Raw genomic sequence first — 6222 nt, forward strand, 5'->3', positions numbered from 1 at the left:
GCAGCACGGCTGCACTGTCTCCGGGCAATTCTTAACTACCCCCCACTTAGGATTATGCGCTAAGGAAGCAGTCCTAAACAGGTCTACTCATGAGAAAGTCCCATGTTATTCAGTGGCGCTTACTCCCAGGAAAGCATCCTTAGGATTGCAGCCAAACAGATGTTATGATGAGGTTTAGTTCTGGTGTATTGAAAACAGTTCTCTAAACTAGTTTTTGGATTAGGTTTTGCTTTTAATTCCCTGCTGATAATTTGTGAATACTAAGCAGATGCTATTAAAGTCAATTTTTGGGCAGGGAATCTGAAGGAGGTAACTGCAGGGAATTGTCTATAAGCCAAATTCAAACTGACAGTTTTGGGAAGAAGGATACGACTCTGAGGCAAGCGCTTGCCTTTTAGTTTTTACATCTTTCGTATAACTTTATTCAAGGAATTGTAGAGTAATTAGTATGGAGACATTTGCTTTTCTGGTGGGGAGTGGAGCATAGTTCTGAGAAACACCTTTGTAATTTGACCAATTAGAAAAGGGGCTGTTTGTGAAATACTTTGAAATGGTAAAAGATCTTGTTAAGATTATAATAGATTATTATTTGAGGCTTTGTTCTATCTTTTTTAGAATTTGTTTATAATTTTTTAGAATTTTCCTGAGAAATCTCTAAGCCCATGTGAAGAAATGGATGCTGGAGCTTTTGCGTTTTTTGGAAACTGCAAAGAAGACAGAAAAGCGCTTGTGGACATTCAGGTGAGACTGATGATTTTGAGGAGAGAAGGGAGGTTTGAAATCTAGATGATGATGAAAGAATTTGCTGTAGCTTTTTGAATGTACAGGAGAAATGAAAATCAGGTCAGCTGTGACATTTCTTTTTGTGTCATAAACACCTTTGTGTCATAAACACCTTTGCACCTAGATTGGAAGTTGGAAGTCTATGCCAGTGTAAGAAGCTGACTTTATGTTCATCTGTGTTTCAGATGTTGCAAAATAGGCTTAGGATAGTGCTGTATTTGTGTGCGTGTAAAGTTTCTTCAAGTCGCAGCCGACTTATGGCGACCCCTTTTGGGGTTTTCATGGAAAGAGACTAACAGAGGTGGTTTGCCAGTGCCTTCCTCAGCAAAGCAACCCTGGTATTCCTTGGTGGTCTCCCATCCATATACTAACCAGGGCTGACCCTGCTTAGCTTCTGAGATCTGACGAGATCAGGCTAGCCTGGGCCATCCAGGTCAGGGCAGTGCTGTATTTAGCAAGGAGTTAATTAATTAAATTTGTTGGGTTTTGAAAACACAGAAAATGGTTATGAACATGAATGGAAGCAACATCAGGGGAAGACCCTAGTCTTTTGTTGGCCCTTCAGAGTAGCTGGTTGGCTTCTGTGTGAAACCGGAAGGTGTGTGAAAAGGATCAGGAAATGGTGGAGCATGAGCACTCTGCTCCAGCCAGTGAGTACCATTATACCGATGTGCGCCACACAGAAAATCACTGTGCTACATCATAGAGCATTTGGAATCCACCATTGACATGAAATCAGCCATACATACCAGGGCTGCAAGGAACTTATTGAAAGGAACAGCACTGGTTTAGCTTGTCTGAGGTTCCAGATTTAAACCCTACATGTGGTTCCCTATCAAAGAGGCCTGGGAGGAGTCCTGTAGATAGGCACATCTGAGACTTTGTTAGCACCACCAAACTGCCATTCTTTATGCTTAGCACCCTCCATATCCATCTAGGTCATTCTGAGATTCATCCCATTAGCCCTGGTTTATACCTTCCCTCCATGTCATGCAGCCACCAGCAGTGATCAGGGGAATTGTGAATTTGAGGAGGGGCTGTGACTCAGTGGTGTAGCATCTACTTGTTATGCAGAAGGTCCCAGGTTCAGCCCCTGGCCTCTCCAGTTAAAATGGTCAGGCAATTTGAAAGACCTCTGCCTGAGACCTTGGAGAACCATTGCCAGTCTAAGTAGATAATACTGACCTTGATTGACCAATGGTCTGATTCAGTATAAAGCAGTTTCCCTGAGGAGCAGTGTTCACCCATCCCATATAGGGAGTTGTCATATTCTGCCTGTAGTTTATGCTGATCCATGGGTCCTGGCTGTGATCCTGAAAGGCAAAAGTGTTTGACCAGCAGTAGCAGTGATTGGAGTGGAGGGCCTCATGCTCTACTAGAACTGCAATCATGCTATCTTTTGCCTTCATCAGCTTTGGATGGAGGGTTTCAGATGTATCAGCTTCAGGATACTGGGTTGAAATCATAGTGATGTTACAGTGGCATATCTCCAATGCCCCCTTACTGTGCATGGTTACCCTGTGCCTATAGTGTGGGAGACCATAATAGCAGGAGGAAACTATATGGGAAACCATGGAGTTCAAGGAGGAAGGGATGTTGAACTGATACACAGTACCACAAATTATGGGGGGTAGGGGGAGAAAAAATAAATCTGTTGAGAGGGAACAAAAAGGGGAAGTCTTGTCCTAGGCAGCCTGCCTGTAAGCCTCTGGGGTATCTTTTGGCCACTATGTGACATAGGGTAGCATGTGCAAGGAGCCTTATGCCAAACCACAAATCTTTGGTAGCTGGTAATGTTTTAGACAATTCCCGAATTATGGTATGAAAGCAAAATACAAGTTGGTTGCAAGTATGTCAGATATGAAATCTAGAGGATTATCCTTTCTATATTCTCTCTGATGGATGATTATAATTAGCAAAGATAAAGAATTCACAAAATCCTATTTTGTATCCAGATATTATAACTTGACAAATAATAGCACTTGGTTGCTTCCTTCTTTGTGTGTGTGTGCCGTTAAGTCACAGCTGACTTATGGTGACCCTGTAGGGTTTTCAAGACGAGGGGTTTGGAGGTGGTTTGCCATTGCCTGCCTCCGCGTCATGACTCTGGTGGTGTCATGGGCCCTGCCTTGGGAGCTGAGGACTCGGAGGACTCTGAAGCTGAAGTGGAGGAACAGGTTGCCTCTGGGCCTTCAGTACCTCCATTGCAGTCAGTAGCACAGGAGCCTGAAACAACTCAGCAGGAACCACAGCTAGGCAGAGAGATGGAACAAGGGCAGACAGAAGCTACTCTTCCCCCAACCCCTGCAGCAGAAGCTGAGAATGGCAGCCCTCCAAGCTCACCTGAACCTGATAGGCATATCAGGACTCGGCAGCGTGTGGTTTTGCAGGGTAAAAGGAGGAGTGCTCGCTTGGAGAGGCTAAACAGACAGAGAACTGGTGCTGAGTCTTTTCGGGATGAAGCCTAGCTTGGAAGTGCCCTGACTGATAAAGGCAGTGCAGGCATGCTTTCACTTTGCGGAAGCAACCGTGCAATTTCTCTGTGTTCCTGCTACTGCCTCTGATTAATCTTTCCGGCCGTTGACTCCTACCTGCTTTGACGACGCCTCTGACTTCTGACCCTGGTAGATAGCATAATCTTTGTCGCCTGCTCCGAAAGGGGCTAAATACCTCCCGCACGTCTGAGGATTGCGGGCACCGCCCAGCCCTTGGCCTACGCCGGCACAGCTAGTCCTTAGAAGAACAAGAAGAGTTGGTTTTTATATGCCGACTTTCTCTACCACTTAAGGAGGAATCAAACTGGCTTACAATCACCTTCCCCTCCCCACAACAGACACCCTGCGAGGTAGGTGGGGCTGAGAGAACTCTAAGAGAACTGTGACTAGCCCAAGGTCACCCAGCTGGCTTCATGTGTAGATCCAAAATCTAACCAGGGCTAACCTGGCTTAGCTTCTGAGACAAGATCTGACAAGATCAGGCTAGCTTGGGGCTATCCAGGTTAGGGTGCTTCCTTCTGTAGCTCCTGAGAATAGCAAGAGCAACCTTCAGGCACTTGCCATTAGAAAACTATTAACAGAACAGACCTGAAACAGAATAGCATATGTATCTTCTCTGCTTTATCTCCTGGGACATTTGAAAAGCTCTCCAGCTCAGGGGTAGCAATTTTCTTGCAGCAGTTAACGTTGAGGAGTGAGTGACAGGCTGTAATATGTTGTGATGGGCTACAGCAGAACCATAACCTTTAATGAGGACTAACGTATTGGGGAAGGGGGCAAGTAGACATTGCTGCTAACAACTTTGAGGAAGTGTTGGTTGAAAAACAGAATATAAATCTAATAAATATATTCATCCAGTTTCAGTTTAATAGCAGCCCCTTATACAAGCCATTTAAGAAAAATGAAGTAGGCAGTGACTTTTCCATTTTATTCTTAAACTATTTTAAGTAAGACTCCACAGATTTGATCACCAGGGGCAACTTCTCTGACCTTGAAGGAAAAAGGAGAACAGGCCCCAGGATTAAAAATGTGCAACTCTCTTGAAAACAACATGTTTACATTTCAACTTTTCCAGATTTTCCCAGTGGATACGGTTATTTTTCATAGTAAAACAACCAAGTCATAATTTTATTAGGTTTCCTTCAAGCTAAGGGTAAACAAGTCAAATCCAGTGGGGAAATTAATTGAAATGTATTTTGCAACAACACTGTAGTTTAAAATGATTTGACTGTGCTATATATTAAATGAGAAAACTCAGCATTAAGGAAAAAGGATAGGGAAACGTAAACATTAAATAAAGAAGGAAATTCAAACCAAGTACAGGGAGTGGAACATAGCCTTCATTGTGAGAGAGGTACTAAGAGGAACAGAGACTTACAGCCCAATCTTGACAGGGTGGAGCAGTTAGGCAATGGCTGGGAGCGGTACAGCCGCACTGCTTCCTCTGAGGCTTCCCGGACACAATGGAGGGGAAAAGAGCTGATTAAAATAATTTAAAACAAAAAAAGTTGGAAATGCCCCACTGAACAAAGCAAGGCTGCGTCCCCCCAAAAGGGGGGAATTCCCGGGGCGAATGGGGTTAGGAAGCTGCCTAAAGGCAGCTACGCCTCCAGGAATGCCCCAGGAACGGCTCCCCCACTGGGCGGTCTCTTCCAGGATTTAGTCCCCGGAGTGGCTGTGCTGGCTGTGGGGGCTAGCGGAGCTCCATGGCTCCCGGATGCCTGCGTGTTTGCCCCCACTGTGGCATAGGTGCCACTTTATTCCATGATAAAGTGGCACCTATGCCAGCATGGGGTCACGCCAATTCCTAAGGAGATTTGCCTCCCCCCCCCGTTCAGGATTGCAGCCTTATTTAGACCATGTGTGAACCTTAAATAAATTACCATAAATAAATAAATTACCATAAATAAATAAATTTAATTTAACAATTAAAACATTGGATGTTTTCTTTAAGGTCCACAAATGGTTAAATAAAGAATCATTTAAGATTATATCATTTCTCTGGCGCCTGTTTTCCACAAAACATTAAAATTATAAATTATGACTATATTACGTATTCATACTGTTGTTCTTTTCCATGGTTTTCATGGTCGTTATGGTGCGCCTAATTTGAAGAGAGCAGAATTAAATGAAAAATCACTTATTTAACAATTAAAGCAATGGATGTTTTAAGGTGCACAAATGAAAAAAAAGAATGGTTTAAGATTATATAGTTATATAGTTTCTCTGCTGGGAGACTTCCATGTGAAGCCCCATCTCTGATGTCAGACGCTACTGTTACCAAACAGAAAATTATTAAAATGATAGTTCCCTAAGCATCTGTTAATGGCCCTGAACTTCCATGACAAAGAAGTAGTTGGCCCAAACTGGCTTGTTCTTTGTCCAAAAGAGATTAGGCTTGGTAGGATGTTCCAATGTGGAATGAAAATGTATGTGTTATTCTGATGTAAACCCCAGGGGTCCATGAGCGCAGATGCTGTAGTTGGCACTCTTGAGCCCTATTAAAATTTTAGGGTTTCTGACACAGGGTGAAAAACATGAGATAGTGGAAGATTCACAAAAGAATTGGAAGATTGTTTAAATTTATGAAATAGTAGCCACCAAGATCTCTGATTTGGATCTGGGCTTTGAGAGGAAGGAGGTTTAACTCTTTTCTTGCATGCCATTTTTCTGATCTCAGATGCTCCCCTGAACTGCTGTTTGCTCCGTTGTTGGGGTATATACAGGCAACACAAGACAACCTGTACGTTTCTTCCAGTAGGTAAGCAGTGGTTTAAGGACTGTTTGACATAAAAATGGCATGGGAAAAAACTCCCTCTGTGATACTGTCTCGATCAAAATCAAGGATCTTCACAGCTGTTACTTAGCAATAACAAATGTGCTAGAAGTCCATTCATGAATATACCAGCACTTAGTTTGACCCTGAGTATTCTCATGGTCAGTT

This window comes from Euleptes europaea, chromosome 7 (genome assembly GCF_029931775.1).
Source record: "Euleptes europaea isolate rEulEur1 chromosome 7, rEulEur1.hap1, whole genome shotgun sequence".
NCBI lineage: Eukaryota > Metazoa > Chordata > Lepidosauria > Squamata > Sphaerodactylidae > Euleptes > Euleptes europaea.